The following is a 22,691-nucleotide window of genomic DNA, read 5'->3' on the forward strand; positions in this document are numbered from 1 at the left end:
GCAGCAGCATACAGGACAAACACAGCAACAAGAATAGACAGATGCCAAATGGGTAAGGAGGTACAATAGAAAGTGTGTGGGCTTGAGACAGTGAGGTTTTTTTTTTTTTTTTTTTTTTGGGGGGGGGGGAAGATACAGAGGAAGGGGTAGTTGTGGCTTGGGGGCTAGTGGGGTGGGCAAGGAGCAGAGAAGCTGAGACACAGAGGAGGCAAGTCAGGGAATATAAGGGTGACAAGGTTCAGACTAGGGCAAACAGACAAAACAATAACAGCACTCAGCAACTCTCAGTTTTCTCTTGAAGTAGCTCTTCCTCCACTCTCCAACTCCACAAATTCAAAAATTGGTCTAAAGACAACTTTGCTCTTGCCCTAGATGCTTTTATATCAGGTCTAATTCCATGTGCTTTTCTTCCCGCCTCTGTGAAACTGTTTTGCTATCCGTTATGGGCTGGAGATGTTCATTCCATAAGATTGCCCATGTCACACCTCCAAAACACCCCCTCTGGAGACATCCAGATCTACATGTACTAGCAATTTAGACTATTTTTTTCTTTTCTTTCATTACACGCTTTGGATTTTTTTCTGAGAGATATACATCTATCTGCCTTTTAAGCCATTTTTGGATGTTTTTCTCTTTTGAAAATGAGCCCCCAAGTGCCTTGCAGCAGACAGGTGGATAAAATGCAAAACTTTATTGAGCAAGCACTATATGAATGACCTATATGGTGCTTGCTGAATAGAGTTTTGTATTTTATCCACCTGTCTGCTGGAAGTCACTTGGTCATCCCCTGCCCCTTCCTTCTGCGCTTTGGATTACCGTAGGGGTTTCTATCCTGCTTTTCAATGTTGTGTCTAAATATGGTGCCATTTATAAAAATGTACCCCATAATAACCAGATGGTAAAACAATATTACTGCCAGGGGTTCGATGACTGGACTGTACCAAAACATCCATTAAAACTTTGTGAAATTGAAATGCAAGCCATGGTGGAGTTGAAAACATTTGATGAATGTTTAATACTCCCCAATGATGTTAAATAATTAACTTAAAAGCATTAGCTTGTGCAGAATAAGGAAGAATACATGGAATACCTGTCTTTGTCTGTACCTGTCTAAAATCTAACAATAAATCCCTATCAATATATTTAGCCCACCTATATTCTTGCTGAATAACTGCAAATACAAATAAAGTTCATAGGTTTAGCATACTGTTGAAATTCTGTTTGTGTAGAACAGAGGCAGCACAACTGTAAAAATTGCCAGTAGGAATATTAACATTTTGGTATGGTAACAATGATAGTGGAAAATATTATTCTTATCCATTGTTTAACAAAATATAGAAGTATGAAACTTCACATCCTTTTTCTCTATCCATGCATCAGGCTCTGCAACTTAGACTAAATAACTACATTTTCTGCGTATCTTATTTACAACCCAAACTTTTATTGACTTCTGCTCAATGGACCATAACTTAACACTAGAGAGCCAAGTGGCATCCACAACAAAGAAAATGGTCTACTCAATGTGGAAACTCAAACGAGTGAAGCAATTCTTCCGGAGGGAAACATTTCACAACCTGATACAATCAATGGTACTAAGCCACTTAGAGGTACATAATCGAACAAAAACGTCCGAGAACGGGTCCGTGAAGGGGCGGACCGAACCGTATTTTCGCAAAAAATAGACGTCCATGTTTTATTCGACAATTTGTGAGCTGGGCGTTTTTGTTTTTCAGCGATAATGGAAAATGAAAGCGCCCAGCTCAAAAACGAATAAATCCAAGGCATTTGTTCATGGGAGGGGCCAGGATTCGTAGTGCACTGGTCCCCCTCACATGCCAGGACACCAACCGGGCACCCTAGGGGGGCACTTTTACAAAAACAAAAAAAAAGGTAAAAGAGCTCCCAGGTGCATAGCACCCTTCCCTTGTGTGTTGAGCCCCCCCCCAAATCCCCCTCAAAACCCACTGCCCACAAGTCTACACCATTACTATAGCCCTAAGGGGTGAAGGGGGGCACCTACACGTGGGTACAGTGGGTTTAGGGGGGGGGGGTTGGACGACTAATAAGCATTAAGCAGCACAATTGTAACAGGTAGGGGGGGGTGGGCCTGGGTCCACCTGCCTGAAGTCCACTGCACCCCCTAACAACTGCTCCAGGGACCTGCCTACTGCTGCCAGGGAGGTGGGTATGACATTTGATGGTGAAAATAAAAAGTTGTGAAACATCATTTTTTTTTGTGGTGGGAGGGGGTTAGTGACCACTGGGGGAGTCAGGGGAGGTCATCCCCGATTCCTTCTGGGGATAATCTGGTCATTTAGGGCACTTTTTGGGGCCTTATTCATGAAAAAACAGGGTCCAGGAAAAGTGCCCTAAATTCTAGCTACAAACGCATACTTTTTTTCCATTATTGGCGAAAGGCACCCATCTCTGTTCGGGTGATAACCATGCCCCAGTCCCGCCTTCACCACGCCTCCGACACGCCCCCATCAACTTTGTATGCTTCCGCGATGGAGTGCAGTTGAAAACGTCCAAGTTTGGCTTTCGATTATACCGCGTTATTTGTTTTTGTGAGATAAACGTCCATCTCCCGATTTAGGTCGGAACTTGGGCGTTTTTCTCATTTGATTATATGCAGGCTAGATTACTGCAATGGGATTTATGCGGGATGTAAAGAACAAACCTTAAAGAAACTTCAGACCGCTCAAAACATGGCAGCTAGGCTTATATTTGGTAAAACACGATTTGAAAGCGCAAAACCCCTCCACGAAAAACTACACTGGCTCCCAATCAAAGAACGCATCGCCTTCAAAATCTGCACCCTGGTTCACAAAATCATCTAGTACATAAGTACATAAGTAGTGCCATACTGGGAAAGACCAAAGGTCCATCTAGCCCAGCATCCTGTCACCGACAGTGGCCAATCCAGGTCAAGGGCACCTGGCACGCTCCCCAAACGTAAAAACATTCCAGACAAGTTATACCTAAAAATGAGGAATTTTTCCAGTCCATTTAATAGCGGTCTATGGACTTGTCCTTTAGGAATCTATCTAACCCCTTTTTAAACTCCGTCAAGCTAACCGCCCGCACCACGTTCTCCGGCAATGAATTCCAGAGTCTAATTACACGTTGGGTGAAGAAAAATTTTCTCCGATTCGTTTTAAATTTACCACACTGTAGCTTCAACTCATGCCCTCTAGTCCTAGTATTTTTGGATAGCGTGAACAGTCGCTTCACATCCACCCGATCCATTCCACTCATCTACGGAGAAGCCCCGAGTTACATGACAGACTTGATCGACTTACCAATTAGAAATACATCCGAATCAACATGATCTTATCTAAATCTGCACTATTCAAGCTGCAAAGGACTTAAATACAAAACAACTTACGCATCTAGTTTTTCCTACATAAGCACACAACTGTGGAATGCATTACAAAAAGCCTTGAAAATGACGTATGACCACCTAAACTTCCGGAAATCACTAAAAACCAACCTGTTTAAAAAGGCATACCCTACCGATCCAACTTAAATGCCTAATCTCTGCAACACAACCAAACTAAAGCACGTAATGAACATAACACAACTCTTCCGTTCTCCGATTGCCTAATGTGGCTGTTCCACATGAACTTGATCTTACCACAACATCACCCTGTATTTGTTCACACCGGAGCCTGCAAAGGCCTCTCCGGTACTATGTAAGCCACATTGAGCCTACAAATAGGTGGGAAAATATGGGATACAACTGTAACAAATAAATAAATAAAAATAATAATGCTGTTTGATTAAACTGAAGTATAAAAGCAAAATTCAAAAGTGGTCTCATTTTTTCTGGTGTCCTGACCAGGTAAAAAATATATCATTGATAAATCTGACCCATAATTTAATATTTTTCTAATATCCAGATCCATAGATGTTTAGCTCCTCAAAATGACATACATACAAACAAGCAATGGAAGGAGCAACCATGGCATCCACTGAAGTGTCACAAATTAGATGAAAAAAAAATCTTGAAACTGAAATTAAAACTAAGGTCAAAAGTTGGTTCAAAGATATTACCTTTTGCCCTCCTTCCATCGTGACCGGCTGCTAATAAATAATCCTGAGTTATATTAATTGTCTCTTTTGGGGTGATATATAGCACAGTAATGTTCATTGTCACTATAAACCAATGATGTTATACATCATGCTCTTAATCAAGAAAGTTCAAAAAAGCAGTGGAATACTGAATGTATGATGTCCCCTCTGATACAGATGGGCATAAAAAAATTATCTACAAAAAAGGTTCTAACAATGAACCAATGGGGAATTGAATATTGTTTATTACATAAAGAACTAAGGGGCCCTTTTGCTAAGCTGTAGTAAGCAGTAATGAATGCTTACTGCAGATTAAAAACCACTACCATGACATGCGCTCAGGCATCCTGCAGTAGATTTAGCACCTGTGCATGCTTCCTACTTGCTAAAAAAATAAATGTTATTTGTTTGTGCTGTGGGCATGTTTGGAGGCGGATAGTAGGCATGCCCAGTGCTAATGGATTAACACAACTACATCGTCGCTCACTGACTGATTAGTTTGTGGTTAGCATTTGAACCAATACTGCCTATTTAATAACCGTAGTTAAGGGCTCATGTGCTAATGGCCACATGCTAAAATAGAAATGTGGCCATTTTACAGCCACAACAAAAGTGGCCTCAGTTAATGGAAAACCCACACATTAGTTGTAATGCAGGCCTCTTTTTAGCGCAGCTTAGTAAAAAGCCCCTTACATTCTCTGTTAGTGATCAGAGTTTGAATCATCTGAAGATGAAAGACACCTTGTTGCTGTGTACCTCTGCCCTCTGCCATTCTAAAAAAAAAAAAATCATCATCTGGAGCTCTACTTGATAAATTATCAGATGTCCATTCAAATATTAGACAGCTCTGTATTTCTTTTTGTACACCCATGAATAAACTTGACCATGTTTATAGTCCAGTTCATCCCAGTAAAGCGTATACAACTTGAAATCATTCTAAAATTTTCTCCTTCTTTTCACTTCCTTTGATAAGTATCTTTGCTAACCTGAGAATGTAAACACTTATTTTTCTGTGCTATCAGAATCCTAGCCTTTGGGTACCCACTTGGAGTTGAAAGCCTCCCTAAGTTCAGGGTATTGACCCACTCTGCCCCATCAACAACTTACATGTCTCTGCTTTCAAGAGGGCTTTCTCCAATTTGTTTGCCCGCATCTTAAGCAGTGTCTGCTTTGGGAAATGTCATATACCTTACATCAAATGTCCAAATCTATGCCTATAGTTATAGTTTGTCCTTCTTTTTCTGCAGTGACAATTGATCCACCCAAGGAATTTCCTTATGGATACTTGGAAAGTAGTGTCTAGGACGGAGGGGTGGATCACTCCTCATTTTCCCAATTATTTGATTTTTCATGACAGACTGAAGGCAAATTTGGACACTGATAGTTCATCAGCATGAATCTCTTTGAGGACAGATGGATTCTCAATTTGTTAATCTGCAGGCTGCTGGTGTTTTGGCAATGAAGGATAGTTCAGTGATATATAGGTAGCTGGAAAGCTTGAAAAATATGTTAAGGCAAAAAATTTGGATTTATGAATTCTCCATCTCACCGCTTTTTTTCTCCTGAGATTCTACTAATTAGATAGTTTATGGAAATTTTGTTTTTTGAAGATTTCGTTTTAAAAATGATATTCAATTGTTATGACATATTTTAGAATTGGGGGATAGATAGAGAAGGAGGCATAGCGCTGGAGTCAGATTTCATGGTTACTGAGCTAGTAGGGATTCTCTCTATGACCAGGCCTGTAGTGTTGGGCAAAGATCTGCTTGCTCTTCCTTGGTGTACTCTCATTCAGGGCTGTACTGGGACATCCTTCTCATGCTCAATGCCATTAAGTTAATATAAAGCTCAATTACAATGTTGTCTGTCACTTACTGATCCCAATTGGTTATGTGAATCCCAGATCCATTGTGAATTTATTTATTTATATCCCACATTATCCCAAGGTATCTTGAGTTCAATGTGGCATACGTTAGATAATCAAAATAACTATGGAAAGAGTGTGACATTATAGGTGTAATTGATTAGTTGTGGGTTGAAAAAAATGTAAGGATGGTAGTTTTAAGTACAATATTATGAAAGTAATCAAAAAGTCAGTGAAGAGTTGGATATATTCGATATAGACCAGTAATAGTAGGAATTAAATATAGAATTGTTAATCTGTTGTAATGAATTTATTAAATAGATGGGAAGATTTGTGGAATATTAGGTGATCACGTTGATGTTTGATAGGTTTAGGTAGTAAGTTCCACCATTTTGTGCTCAGTTAAGTGGCCATGTGAGGGGGAGCACTTAACCGCCACCCATTGAGGTGGCAGTAAGGGTTCCTGTGCTAACCTGGCAGTAACCAGGTAGCAGGCAGCCCTGAATGATTAATGCCGGGTTAGTGCTGTAGTAAAAAATACACCCCTATTTTCCCCAGCATGGGAAATGGGGCGTGATGGGGCTGGAACTACTGCCAACACCTAAGTTGGGCAGGTGGTAGCTCCAGATTAGCATGTGGTAAGCCCATGTTTGGCTTACCGCTGCTTTGTAAAAGGGTCCCTACTTGCTTTTCTCCATATGATCATATTTTCTGTACTCTGAACTTTCTGCCAATGTCTTTCATAAACTCTACATTTCTTTGTCATATCTAGAAGTTCGTTTATGAACTAACCTGGTCTATTTCTCCTGATATTTTGTACCCCTCTTCTTTTTGTTGAGGGAAATTGGAGGGCCCTTGCTCTTCTCTGGTGCTTCTGGGGGTGGAATCCAATTCAGTGAGGATGGAGTCGCGGTTGCAACAGGACAAGGTCAAGCAATGAGAATTGCAATTGTGAATGTACAGAGGAAAAAGAAGTTAAGGGAAATGAGAAGGATGATGGGCTCATGTGCAAAACTGCTATGAGTGGGGCGAGGACGTGGCGGCATCGCAAGACTCACTAGGAATTGCTTTAGGCTACGATATGATTCATAGGGTGGAGATGTTCAGCGGCTGGATCGTCATGACTAGTCTTGGGCATAAGCAGGGAGAAGTTTGCCTATATCAAGGCCGCTCTGACAAGTGGGTTAAAATTGTTGATTGTATGTTAATGGTTTTTTTTTGCATGTGTTATTTAATAAAGTTGTGACCAAGCTATGGCTAATTACAGGTATTTGAATTATTATTTTTATTATTTATTTATTTATTGCATTTGTATCCCACATTTTCCCACCTCTTTGCAGGCTCAATGTGGCTTACAATAAATCATGAATGGTGGAGAGATATAAGAAATAACCATTTAGAATTACAGAAGGATCTTGGGTAACATGATAATGAAAAAGCATGATATTTGTATAACAAGCAAATATTATAAGACAATTCTGGATATATGTGAAGGGTTTCACATTTGTTGGTCTTTGTGGTATGCCTTGTTAAAGAGATGGGTCTTCAGTAGTTTGCGGAAGTTAGTTAGTTGCCTGAGTGTGTGTGAGCCTGGTTGCAATGCAAAACCCCAGGGTTATGGTTATAGGTCATTAGTGTTTACTCTACAGTTTTCTTTTGAAAGCTATGACATTTAGTAAAATCATTAATGGTATATATATGTTTGTGATTTGTTATAGCGTGAGGGGATCTTTGCATTAATATTAGCAATGTTGTTTTAGTATACAGGTGTGTTTTTTAATGTGATTTTTGCAATCTAATTTGTAATTTTCTCCTGGCTGTGTTTGTCTAAATGATTTTCTTTTCTTTTTTTTTCTTCCTTCTTATTTTATCTATTTTATTTTAATTTTTACTGTAGATTATGTGTAGGTATTATTTTTGAGTCCTTTGAGGTTTACTCCTTTTTATCACAGCATGGAAGTTCTGAAACAATTGTTTAAAGGCTTACAACAGGGTGTGCTGAGGTGTCCTGCGGCAAGTTTCAAATGTGTGAGCACTACCCATGCGCTAAATATAGTCAGAGAATGGGCATTTCTGTCATTTACTAACTGCAAGATTAGTACATGAGCTCTTACCGCCTACAAAATAGGTGGTGATAAGGGCTCATACCCAAATTTGTGTTAATGGCCATGTGATGATGGTAACAGTGCATGGCTATTAATTCAGAAAATGAAAAATCATCCATTTTCCCACTGTGGTAGAAATGGCCTTAGCTTTGTAAGGGTACGCTACGGTCACTTTCTACCGTAGGTTTTCAAAATGAGTTCTTGTTGTTATTACTTCTCTAGAGTCTCACAAATGTTTTACATAGAAAGGTTTTGGCCTTACTTTTATAATCTATGATGCCTCTCTTTACATATTTTTATTTTTATAGAAGTAACAAGTTCTCTGATGAAGTTTGCTTGACATAGAATTTATACTGTGTCCTTTTGAAGAAACTGAAGAAAGAAAAATCCTTGATCTTATGTGTGTGGTACCTGCATATAATTGGGTTGGAGTAGGGCTAAGTGCTGGAGTACCCTGAGGCATGGCCTCTACCCAGTGTCAAATGTTAGAGTATCAGGTCTGTTGACACACTAGCATTTAACATCTGTTCCTGGGTGTTTAAATTTTAGGATTCAGCATTCCCACAGTACATAGCATATGAACAAAAGCATACTATTGAGTCTTTCATATGTTACGAGGAATCAGAAATAAGGAATGACTGGACTGGATATAAAGTGGTGGGGAACAGCTTGATACTGTTTCTTTATTTTCATAAGGTATAATTGTATAAAACATTTATATACAGACAAGGGCTCTTATAAAATCACATGTGGACCACATGGAAACATTCCTATGAGTGTAGTTTCGAGAGAGCAGGACAGAGTTGAAATGTATGCATTTATTAATATAATATGGTTGTAAAGTATGGGTCTTATTCTATAAAGGTTATGCTCCTAAATTTATACTCCAAAAATATATGCTCCTAATTTATGGGCATAATTTATGCTCCTAATTAGCAGAATACTCTATGTTCCAAAATAGATTATGTTCTTAATTTAGGAGCATAAATTTAGAAGCATAACCTTCATAGAATAAGCCCCTATATGCATAGAGTACACACACAAAATTATTCCTTCACAGTAAGTATAAAATTGTGTTAGATCATTTATGCACTATTAAAGGCACAAATGCACCTGTTTTGCCTTAAAGTAAGCATAAGCCCTCATTCTATATCTTTAGAACCTAAATATAAGCACCATCCTTTGAATTCTGTAAAAAGAAATGCAAAAAATTGTGCACACAATTTAATTGAATAATGAGCTAATTAGCAACGTTAATTGTTTTTTAACAAGCAATTATTGGCACTAATTAGAATTAATTAAAATTTATGCATGTAAATTTAGGAGCAGGATATGTGCCAAAAGTTTATCTACAAGTCAAAAAAGGGGATACACTAATGGGAGGGTCATGGGCGGATCAGGGGGGTGTTCCTTTCAGTTACACATGTAATTATAGAATAAGATGGGATCTGCGCTTAATTTAGACACAAGCATTTGCACCACGTTTCCCTTGGTGCAAATATCCACACCTAAATGTAATTGCAGTTCCCGGGCGTAAGCTCTGTTTTATAAACTGCACCTAACTTTAAGCACAGCTTATAGAATAGAGCTGAATGGTTTTTTTCATTGCCAATTTTTAGGTGCCATATATAGAATTTAGTCCTATTTGTGCACTAAAACGATAGATTACTGAACGCCGGTGAATATACATTTGTACACATGTTAAGTAATGTGTGTATAAGTTCTACCTGGACTCCACCTATGTGAACACCCACCTGTCATATACACTATATATAGGACTAGCCGTTAAGCCCGTTAAAACGGGCGAGATTTGTGTTTTGCCAACTGTAATAATTCTCACCTCTATCCATCTATGTCCAGCAACCCTGCTCTCTCCCTTGCCCTCCCCCCATGTCCAGCAACCCTCCTCTTTCCCTTGGCCTCCCCCCCGTCCACCAACCCTGCTCTCTCCCATGCCCTCCCCCAATGTCCAGCAATCCTCCTCTCTCTCCTCTGCCCTGCCCTGCCCTCCCCTCCATCAATCCATGTCCAGCAACCCTCCTCTCTCCCCTGCCCTCCCCCTTGTCCAGCAGCCCTCCTGTCTCCCCTGGCCTCACCCCATACACCGACCCTCCTCTCTCTCCTGCCCTCCCCCCATGTCCAGCAACCTTCCTCTTTCCCTTGGCCTCCGCCCCACCCTGCTCTCTCCCCTACCCTCCCCCCATGTCCAGCAACCCTCCTCTCCCCCCTGCCTTCCCCCATGTCCAGCTACCCTCCTCGCCGCTGATCCCTCCCCCCTCCATTCCAGGCCCCCTGCACTGACATGAGATTGCCTTTCACCTCCGTGTGAAAGCGCTGCAGGTAGCAGCAGATCGCTCTGCTGCTGCCTGCAGCGCTTCCACACAGAGGTGAGAGGCGCTGTCATGTCAGTGCAGGGGACCCGATATGGAGGGGGCGGGAGTGGCGGCAGCTGCGACGACGTCGGGGATGGGGGGGTGGAGGTTGGTGTGCTGGTGATGTTGCTTCGTTTCCAGGCTCCAGCGGCAGCATCCATTTCTCTCTTTGTTCCACCCTCTGACGTCATCACGTCTTGATACGAGGGCGGGACAGAGAAGGAAGTCTCTACTGCGCATTTCTGGGTGAGTTGGTCATTTGTCATTTATATGTATGATATGTGTGTATTTACAGAGTAGCACTTAGAAAGACTTTTGGCATTTAGAAGGGTTTATAAACTTATACCAGGTGTAGTGGCATACCAAGGGGGGGGGGGGGGTGGTGGGGGCGGTCCGCTCCGGGTGCACGCCGCTGGGGGGGGGGGTGCCGCGTGCGCCTGTCGGCTCTTCGTTTTCATGCTCCCTCTGCCTTGGAACAGGTTACTTCCTGTTCCGGGGCAGAGGGAGTATGAAAACAAAGAGCCGGCAGGCGCGCGGCACCCCCCCCCCCCCCACAGCGGCGTGCACCGGGGGGGATTCTTTCGCCAGGGGATCAGGGGTTCTTTCGCCGGGGGGACATCGTGCTGTTCCGGGGGGGTGCTGTACCCGGGGGGGTGGGGCACATCGGCGATCCGCCCCGGGTGTCAGCCCCCCTAGGAACGCCACTGACCAGGTGTATGCCATCATTCTAAACATTTTTGCATATAATCAGTGCATAAATTACCACTAGCCTAAGCTCGTTCTATTGCTTGTGTTGTACTGTGAGGTACAGATCATGCAGTCATTTTATCAAAACTGAAAGTTTGTATTTCTGGAACTGAAAATGAATTCTAAAAAATATCAAACTCTAGCATTTCCTTGCAAAGAGATAGAACAGTGGCGGGGGAGGGGGGATCGATACTCAAAGTGATTTTAACCTGGCAGGAGAGGATCAGATAGTGCCACTGAATTTCAGCATTAACCACCAAACATGAAGCCAGCGATTTTGTGGATGGTCCAGAAACAGAGTCAGCACTTATGTGATAAATGGCAATATTCAGTACTTAACTGGATAAATTAATCAGACAAATAGGGCTGCATAAAACACAGTCCTGTCTTTGTCCATTTTAACTCAGGTGGTTAAATGCTGAATATTGCACTTAACCGGATAACAGATAGCCGGTTCCACAAACCTGGATATTCAATGCCAGCACCTGGACGTGACCTAGCACTGAATATCATAACACCAGCAGCGGCCAAAAAAAATTCTGACAACCAGTGGTTGAATATTTACCACTGGATACTTGTTTTGTCACACCAAACTTGAATATTTCATTTTGGAAACACATGGATTTGTCATGGTTACTTTCTAACTCCTCTTACTCTCTTATTTATCTATATGTTCCATCTTTGATTATACCCTATACTGTCAATTAAAATGTTCTATTATGTATTGTGTTTACAATGTAATGTAACATACTATGCCATACTTTGTATTGTTATTTGAATATTTTTACTGCTGTAATTGTCTATTGCTCATGTTTGACTTATTCTTACTGTACACTGCCTTGAGTGAATGTCTTCAAAAAGGTGGTAAATAAATCCTAATAAATAAATAAATAAATAATTGTTCTCCATTTCAATACTGGTCCTGTGTGATGGTGAATTTTAGCTATCACTTGCTCATAAGAATGTTGTTGATATTGTTTGCTATAAAGAAAACACTGAACCAAATCAGAAACTAAAACAGAGGAGAAATAATAATCTTTAAGCAACAACTTTGAATGAAAAAAAACTAATCAAATACAATCCCTCCTCCTCCCCCATAAAAGACTAATACTAAACAAAAGTATTGATATACATTTTGATATGGCTTACCTAATTCCTATAAAACTAGCATTAATATCATCATATTAACTAGCATCATATTTCTAGGACAAGGATATATTTCTGGACTCTCCACATATGAAGAGCTAAGAGAGAATTTTAATGAAATTATGAGGTCTCAGCAGGGAGAGAAGCAAGAAAGAGGATTTACTTGCAGTAATTGAGAAACAAACTTATACAGTAATATCTTATCTACACATACAATTATAGTGGTATCCACAGCAATCAAGAATTTGAATCATGCTGTCTGCAAAGTTTTTGTCATTTTTAGTCAAATCAAAATTTCCAGTGATAGCAATTTCCACTTTGGAAGAACAAAGTGGAAAATCAAGGGCCTTAAAATGGTATTTGGATGGAGGTCAGAGGTGCTTCTCCAATCATGAACAAACAAGATTTGCTGGTATATCAAGAAGCCTTTGGCTTTATTGAATGACAAATGTGTTTCTATCTTACTAATCAAATTAGGTAAGTAAAAATGTTTTAAAGAGCAGGTTACAATGAATTGATTTAACATTTAAAATTCCTTGTAAAGTCCGCACACTTTTGTGCTTCTTTCACATTCTGCTGTCTAAAAAAATGTAGCTCAAAATGCATTAAATTATGAACTTTTTTACTAATCTACACAGCACACTATACACTTTTAACATGAAAGAACAATTATATAAATATTTAGAAAAGAAAATTAGAATCATAAATTAAAAACTCTTGTTCGCTTCAAATAGTACAAAACACGGCAGCAAGACTGATGTTCAAGAAGTTGAAATATGAAAGAGTAACTTCTCTGCTTAAAATACTACACTGGCTGCCAATCAAGGCATGGCTACTTTTCAAGGCTATTACCCTCACTTACAAGATACCATTTTGCATGTCCCCTGAATACATGCTAGTGTATAAAAATGCTACAGCTATGAGCCTTGGTCCCCTGCCTAGACTTTGGTTCAGGCTCTAAAAGTGACAAAAAAAGTATAGGCCTTTAGCCGAAATTTGAACTCTGAAGTTCCAGCAAGCTCCTGAGCTACATGAGGAAGGACCATGCAGCAGAATGAGGAAGAAGTTAGGGTGCAGAAACCTCATAAACAGGATACAGATGGCTCCTCAAACTAGGTGTAAGATCATGCTTAAGTTTGTGGTTAAGCAAGCTAAAGATGAGAACATGTTCATGAGATGAAGCTACTCATTAGCATAAGCCAATCAGTGACAACCATGACATAATTAGATCCAATCAGATGGGCTTACTGTCATAATACTGATATCCTGTATGAACATATAAAAGTTAGTGTATTTCCTGGTTTAAGCTAGAGAGAAGGGTTGCCACTCTCTCTCTCCAGGGGAAACCAATGTGACCAGCAGAGCTGACAAATTACCTAATTGATTTCCCATGTAAAACCTTTTGATTGGTAAAAGAAATTATAAAAGACTAAGATTCAGATAGCACTGGTTTGAAGCTGGATTATTATATTCCTATAACTAATTGATTGTACATGCCTGTTGGTAAGTAAATAAATTGATAACTCTTGGAACATAATATCTCTCCTACAGTTAATTGTATGATCTGTGAGATCTCTGATATCACAGTTAATCACTGATTTGGCTTGTATCTTGGCAAATAAACTCCTCATCCTAAATGATGTTCTGTGGGCTTCACTTAATGATCAAAGGCTTTAAGTATAAATGCCTCTGCTCTATCAGGCTTTCTTTCGCCGCATTGTATAACCTGTAGCCTAAATCCAGTTTGTCATGAGGCTGATATCTTTTCCTTGCCAGTGCTGAGAGGCGGACTAATGCGGGTCCCTTAGACCTAACGTCTCTCTCAGTGGCAATTCCTTTTAGAACTTCACAACTTCTTGATTACCTCAGTACTAGTGCTATTTAGAGATGGAGTCAGATTTGAGGTCAATCCAGTCTTCTTGGGCAGCTGAACTCCAGTACCAGACAGAACCCAGGGTCTCTGAACCCCAAAACAAAACACTAGATATGATCGAACTATCACCAAGGAATGTAAGTCTAGAAGCCAGAGGGTATCTACTCCTCCTCCACCTACCCAACTGCAGAAAAATAACCTACAAAACCATACTCACAGCAGGATTTAGGTACCTGGAGTCCAAGTGGTGGAACTCAACACCAAAGGCCACAAGAGGCATCACCAATTATCTTTAGTTCAGAAAAGAACTGAAAACCTACCTCTTCAAAAAATTCTACAACTAACTACATCTCAGTAAAGAACTGAACACCTACCTCAAAAAATTCCAAATCTAATTATGTAAACTATCAAGGTCCTTTCTACAAGCTATAAGCTATCAATGCCCTATGTACTTCCTAACTGTGAACCATGATTGTAATTTCACCTAACTGTAAAGTGTAAGCAACTTTGAACCGGAATCAGTTTTTGGATAACAGTGGGATACAAGAACACATAAATAAATAAGACTTTATAGACTAAATTCAGTAAATGGCACTGAAAAAACAGCGCTGAAAACCCCCCCGCTAAGAGCACTATTCTATAAATGGTGCTTTGAGCTGCAAACTGGTTTTGAATATCATTTAGAGCTGATTCCCATGTCAAGATTTGGTGCAAGGATTTACACCAGCTGAAACCTGGTGTAAATCCTGGTATGTATATCAGCTGTGAATCCCCGGTATTCAGTAATATTGCACACATCGGGGCCCTTTTTATCAAGCTGTGGTAAAAAGGGCCCTACACTAGCAATGGGGGCAATTTCTGCCATGCACTGAGGCCCTTTTTACCACAGTAGGTAAAAAAGTCTGAAAATGGCCATGCGGTAAGATTGCTCGTACTGCGTGGCATGCGAGGGGGAGCACTTACTGCCACCATTGAGGTGGTGGTAAAGGCTCCCGCGCAAACACAGTGGTAATTGGGTAGTGCACAGTGCTGCCCGATTACCACTGGGTTAGCGCTGTGCAAAAAACTACGGGCTGATTTTCCCTAATGCAAGAAATAGTGTGCACCAGGGATGGAACTGCTGCCGGTGCCTGTGTTGGACTGGCGGTAGCTCCAGATTAGCATTTTGTAAGCCTGCATTGGGTTTACTGCTGCTTTGTAAAAGGGCCCCATTTTAATGAATGCAACTGACCCAACAATGCCCCTCCTATGGCCACACCTTCTTTTGAGTTGCATACTATAAGATTTCTGTGCAGACCTTTATAGAATAATGCTTAGAAAGATGCCTGAAGAAATCCAGATGGTTGCCAATTAACACCAATAATTGTTAGCACCCAATTATTGGCTCTAATTGTAGCCAATTTAGTTACACACACACCTCAGGGTAGTGCGCAATTTTGTATGTATAAATTTGCATGTCATATGAATCCAGGGGTATATCTCCTGACTCAATACTTGGGCAAGCCCCTTTTGCAATAGTAATAGCCCTAATTGATTTATGATGTGTCCACCAGCTTTATCAAGTTAGTTGGTACAGTTGGTTGGAGATCATCTGTGATTTTGCTCTTCAAGTGTTGCCACAACTTTTCTACTTTATTTAGGTCTGATCTTTAGTTAGGCAAATGGAGAACATTCACTTCCTTCTTGCTTGTGTCATCCCTTGGTGCTTTTGTTTTCCTCCAATCTGCATGTGCTTTGAACCAGCCATCTTTTCCTCAGTCTTCACAAGCCTCCCTCATCCTGCTAATGAAACAAATCCTCACAGCATAATGCTGGAAGGATTTGTATTAGAAGGGTGATGTGCTCTCTTTATACCACACATTTCTTAGGATGAAGATCGAAAATTCCAACTTGCTCTCATTAGTCCACAAAACCTTCATCCCATGCATGCACTGTCCTCCAAGGGGGCAATTCTATAATTTGATACCAAGAAAGAGTACCATGAGCTGCCGTAAGAGGTCATGGCAGCCATTTTCCCGAGGCACCACAAGGGGCAAAAGCATGGGAGCTACAGTTCTGCCCACATTGACTCCGCTGGACCACCAGGGATGTAGGTAAGCCTGGGGGCTCAGCTTACTTTCACCACTGGGGGGAAGTAGGGGGAGGGTTTTAATGCACTGATATTCAGTGCCGGTGCCCAGCCATGGCTCGGCACTTAATATCCACATGATAATTTAGCTGGCGATGCTGGGGGGCTGGTGTCTAACATAGTGGTTGTACTGTTAGGGGTCAAGCTGCCATACAAGGACTTTATACACCAGCTTGACCTGTAGTGGTAGTACCATCAGACTATTGCTAAGAGTTCGCTGGTACCAATCTGAATCCATCACTAGCAAGAAGCAGGTGCAACTGCGGATAACTCCCTGTCCTGATTCTATTAGATTGCAGGGATTCTGTATATTGAGGGGGGGGGGGAGGGAGAAGATGGCAGGGGGTGCTTCTAGGAAGGGGGTTTATGAGGCAGGGAGAATTTGATGGAGGGGTGTTTGCGACAGGGGATTGTGATTAGAGGAAGCATTGGAAGGTGAAATGTGATAGGGGTCCTGTGGGAGGAGGGGATTGTGATTGGGAAGAGCATCAGCAGGAAGGGGGAGCTTGTTTGCCATTTGTCTGGCCCCTTTAAGATATGGCAAGGAACATCAGGCAGCAGTTTTGTGCCCAAAGCTCCAGGCCATTAAAAATAATGCCATTTTTTTCTGGTATTATTTTTCCAGGAATAGCACAACTTGCAGTTGTTGACCACATACTGCATTTCCCAATTCACTTAGTAATGAGTTGTTTTGCATGCACTTGCATGCTTTGCATCCCATTACCGTTTATCCCATAGTATTTTACGGTACTATAACAGGTTATTGTCCTCTTCTAGTGATTTTTACATTGGACTGAGAAAGGATTGGAAATTAAAGTTATATTTCAGACACCATTGTGCCTGGCTTTTCCTGATGTTGCAAAAACCACACAAAAATAGTGTAAATATTTCTTGTTTATGAAACATTGGGTTTTGGCCTTGGGGGGGGTTGTTCTTTTGAAGTTTCCATGTAAATGTGTGGTTAAATATCAATCTAAAATGTATGTCTTTATTGATCCCTCTCAACTGACCTTGTTTCTAAGTAATAAGATAATAGCATCTTAGCATGACCTACTGACTGCTGCTGTAAAACCTTCGATGTACAAATTCTTTCACTCTCAATGATATTTTGCCTAGCTCTAGGTATTTTTTCTTCTTCTAGATCAATTGGTGTCTTTTTATTGTTTGATCTCTTGCTCCCCTACTTATTATGGACTTGTAACAGTAGCCAGGAATGTTTTCCTCAGATTTGATTGCCTTTAATCTGTTTCTATTGGTATACTGTTTTTTTTCTGTACAAGTGAATTTGCTTGGTTTGTATAATGAAAATTCCAATAAATTAACAAAAAAAGGAAAAACTAGTGTGCATATGCAAATTAAGGAAAAGACTATTCCCACTGTCCGCATAATGCACATTATTTCCAAAGAGAGCACACAATTATCAAAAACTAACTAAGGGGCCCTTTTACTAAGCCGCTTGAGTCTACACGTGCCCAACGCAAGTGAAAATGGAGTTACTGCCCGGCTACCGTGTGGTTCTTGTGGTAATTTCATTTTTGGCATGCGTCCAATACGCACGTCTGAAAAATAAATGTTCAGAGGTGCTTATCGGGCGTGCGCCAAGTGGCATTTGACATGCATAGGTCATTACCGCCTTGTTACCGTGTGAGACTTGACCGCTAGGTCAATGGCTGGCGGTAAGGTCTCAGACCCAAAATGGACGCACAGCAGTTTTCATCTTGCTGCACAACCGTTTTCAGCAAAATAAAAAAAGGCATTTTTTACATGTGCGCAGATAAATGATTCTGCGTGCACCCAAAACACACATCTACACTACTGCAGGCCATTGTTCAGAGCGCTTTTGTAAAAGGGCCCCAAAATGACAAAATGACCAGAGAAAACATGAATAAAATGAAAACTCCTGTAAACAACAATGGAAATGTCATAAAACAAACATTTTCTCGATGCCCATCCCTAGCTTATACATGAATATGCAGTTAGAAGTGATCACTTATGTGATGCATAAAGCTGGTATAAATGCTCACATCTAAATGTCAAGATACACGCATAACTTAGGAGCCCTTTTACTTGGCGGTAGTAAGCACTACCACATGCTTACTCCATCTTAAAATGGCATACCGCGGGACCCACTCAGACGTCCTGCGGTAAAAGCTCTGAATTTTTAATATGTTTTTGGGAGGGAGTGTGTCAAAGGGGAGGAGAGTGGGTTTTTCTATGCTAAGCAATTAATGTATCTACATTACCACACACTAACTGGTTCACACAGGATTAGCGTGTGAGCCTTTACAGCATACAAAATAGGTGTCGGTAAGTGTACAGGCACTAATATTTTTTAATGGCCACACACTAATGGGGGAGGTGACCCCCCCCCCCCCCCAAAAAAAAAAAGTCCACAGGGAAAATAAAAAAACAAGATAACAGAGGTGACTACTTTTTTTTTATTTGGTCACCTCTGCTGTCTTTTTTTTTCTGTGTGATACCCGTGGAGAGTAGCCCTTCTGTGTTTTTTTTTTTTTTTTGGGGGGGGGGGGGGGTGCTGCAGACACTAAAGGCAACATGAGTGCATGGAAATTAATACTAGAAAGGGAAAATCAGCCATTTTACTGCTGCAGTATAAATGGCCCTAGCGTGTGGGAAAAAAAGACCACTTATAGCATTTTATAAGTTATGGGTAGGATTACCATATGGCTCCAGAAAAAGGAGGACGGATTGAGCCAGCCGGGTTTTACTTCCACTGCTTTCAATGGAAAGCAATTGCTTTCAATGGAAGTAATTGAGCCAGCCGGGTTTTACTTCCATTGCTTTCAATGGAAAGCAATGGAAGTAAAACCGGCTGGCTCAATCCGTCCTCCTTTTTCTGGAGCCATATGGTAACCCTAGTTATGGGGGTCTTTTACAAAGGCACGGTAGCATTTTTAGCAGGCGCTAATAATTAGCGCATGCTAAATGTTTGAAATGCCCATGGGAATATATGGGTACCTCTAGCATTTAGTGAACACTTTTTTTATCGTGTGCTATAAATGCTAGTGCACCTTTGTAAAAGGCCCACTATGAGTACAAGTGTGTCTCACCCAGATTCTGTGCATGCATACTCCCATTTGTCAAATATGTGCTGTATGTTTATTTTTTTTTTTAATTCCTGCATCATTCTATTCTGGTCTGGAAAATCAAGCATAGAATAATGTCTCGGGCTTGAAGAATCCCCCCCACCCAAAAAAAAAAAAAACAGAGTAGCCCTTTTAGCCTTTTCATCCTTTGATTTTTTTAAGGAAACCAGTCAAGGCCAGGCTATCAAATGAAAGATCCATTATCTCCCCTTTCATTATTTTAGCCCAAACCGCTTCACATCTTTTTGAGAAGTTTAAACTGAAAGTGTTCCAATGGAAAAAAAACAAAACAAAAGAAGGTGGGGGTGTTGTTGATAATTTTCAAGTTTCAAAACTTTGACAAGTTTTTCTAAGTTTTCAGACTTTTGATGTGTGATAAGTTTATCACTGATAATAATTACAACATATAGAGGGATATTTTCGATATGATGTCTAAATCCAATTTTGGACATTTTGCAAAACAGTCAAAAAATCTAGTAGCAAATAGCCGTTTTCAAACGAGAAAGTGTCCAACTTTTTGTTTTGAAAATAGCCATTTGCTAAATGTTTTTGTGCTCCGTGCATCTATCCTTTAGGACCATTTCTGAGGAAAAAAAAATACATCCATGGGAAAAAATGTACAAAAAAGCAAGCCATTGGAATGTATGGGTAATAAGCGTTGTAGTAGACTAGCCTCACAAACATCCCATCAAAGCAGTGGGGGACCCTAGGAGGCATTGTACTGGACTTTACATAAAAGGCTCAAGGTAGATATGTCACTGTTACTCCTTGAAATGGCCTAGTGGTTGGTGCAGTGGACTGAAAAGAAGGGGACCCAGGCCCATATCTCACTCTAACTGCTACACTTGTGGTGGAAAGTGTGAGCCTTACAAAATGCACCAAAAACTTATTGTACCCAACTGTAAACCACTACAATAGCCCTTATACCTGCAGGTGTCACTTATATGTAGACATAGTAGGGTTTTGGAGGGCTCACACCTTTCACCATAACTATACCAGTTAGAGTGAGATGTGGGCCTAGATCCCCTTCTCTATAGTCCACTTCACCAATCACTAGGTCACTCCAGAGACCTGCTTGTTGCTTTACTAGGCCTGACCATAACATCTGATGCTTTCATAGAGGCTGATATGCACTGTTTCTTTTATATCTTTGGCAGGTTGAAGGAGGTCAGTGAGCTCTGGGAGAGTAAGATAGATCATGCCTTAATCCCTGCAATGGTCATCTTTCCATTTAGGGCACCTTTTTGTGACTTATGCATTAAAGAAATGGGTCTAGGCCAAAATGTCTATCTTATAACCCTGGACATTTTTGCTTTGTTCTATTATAGCAAAAAAAGAAAAAGTCCAAGTTGTAAGAATGCTCAAATTCTGCTCCCAACATGCCCCTTGTGATTTGGACAAACTCCAGAGAAAAATGTCTCAAATCTGAGATTACGATTTGGACTTTTTTGGAGAAAAATGTCTAAATGGCACTTTATGCCATTCATGAGACATTTGTCTCTTTTGAAAATGAGCCCCATAGTGTTCTGATATCTCAATTCTCAATGTTAGGGATGAGATGCTGGTTTCTAAGACTTGCATGCTAGGATGCATGTCCAATTTGAGAAAAAACATGTGTTCTGAACCAAAACCATGACATTCCCTTTCAAGCATATTGGAAGCCAGTTGTACAAAGCATGGCCTAGTCCAGTGGTTCCCAAACCTGGTCCTGGAGGTACCCCAGCCAGTTAGCTTTTCAGGATATCCACAATAAATATTCATGAGAGAGATTTGCATACACTGCCTCCACTGCATGCAAATCTATCTCATGAATATTCATTGTGGATATCCTGAAAACCTGAATAGCTGGGGTGTCTCCAGGATCAGGTTTGGAAACCCCTGGCCTAGTCAATAGAGCAGAAATGGATGTAGTTATCTCTGATAATATGTAGTGTACCACACTCCTGATATCTATGTGCTGTTCATGACATTTATATGCTGGCTTTTGATAGCTGACAGACAGTGTAATCAAAACCCTGTTATTTATTTTTCTTGTGACTGTTACAAACTTTTGGATATTGTTTCTTATTGGCCTCCTCAAATTAAGTGTTTACCTCATTTATCTCTTGGAGATATAGTATTTAAATTGAATACTTCTTTGTTAGCCACATTCAATCAAATAGCTCCTGTTGAATACAGACATAAATACTGTCAACATTGTGGACAATGGTTTTCTTCAGAATTAAAATCAGAAAACCAAATTGTAAGACATTTAGAACTACATTGGAGAAAGTTTCCTTCTGATGAGAATAAGTTTGTATTTTCTGAGGCTTTGACATATCAATCTTCATGACAAGAGATAATGCTGTTCAAGTTAGAGACATTTCCACACAAACTTTTCCTGATGCTTTTTCATCTACAGTGATTGATATTGTTAAAACTTTTGAATCATTATCTTTTCCCCTTCAGGATGTTCCTTGTTTAAGCAATGAGAGCAAGTGGGAATGTTTTCAATCTGTCACTTCAGATCAGATTTCTAGAGTTATAACTCATCTAAACAATACATGCTGTAAACTCGATGTATGCCCTAAATCCATATTTAAGATCATGAGAGATACTATTGTTACTTCTGTGACTGGCATTGTAAATAAGTCTTTGGAAGTATTGTACCTTGATCTTTAATAACAGCTTTTGCTACACCTCTTTCGCAAGATGAAAAATTAGATGCATCTTTGCCAAGCAATTATCACCCAGTTTTATCAGTTGTATTTCTGGCTAAAGTACTGGAGAATGTTGTTTTTCAACAACTCTAAGACTTTATTGACCAACATAATCTCTTGGATAAAAATCAAATTGGCTTTAGGCCTAGGTATAACACTGAAACACCTTTTAATTTCTGTTTAGATACATTAAAACTTGGTTTTGTCTGCGTTCTACATCATTTTATAGTAACTCTTGATATATCTGCTGCTTTTGATACTATTAACCACATGATTTTAATTGATCAACTTGAGAGTTTTAGGATGGTTGGTACTATTTTGTTCTGGTTTAAATCTCTTTTGGATTAGCATTCTTGTCAGATTAGAACTAGTACAGGTGTTTCATCTTGAACTCAGGAGTCCACAAGGATACTCACTTTCTGCCTTGCATTTTAACCTATATATGATACCAATTTGCAAATTATTAACTTGCTTAGGATTACATTATAAGCTTTATGCTGATTATTTACAATTCTTTTTCTCAATTGACACAATCATTGAGAATGCTTTAACACATTTACCCCGGGATTCTATATA

The sequence above is a fragment of the Microcaecilia unicolor genome, chromosome 5 (genome assembly GCF_901765095.1).
Source record: "Microcaecilia unicolor chromosome 5, aMicUni1.1, whole genome shotgun sequence".
Taxonomy (NCBI): domain Eukaryota; kingdom Metazoa; phylum Chordata; class Amphibia; order Gymnophiona; family Siphonopidae; genus Microcaecilia; species Microcaecilia unicolor.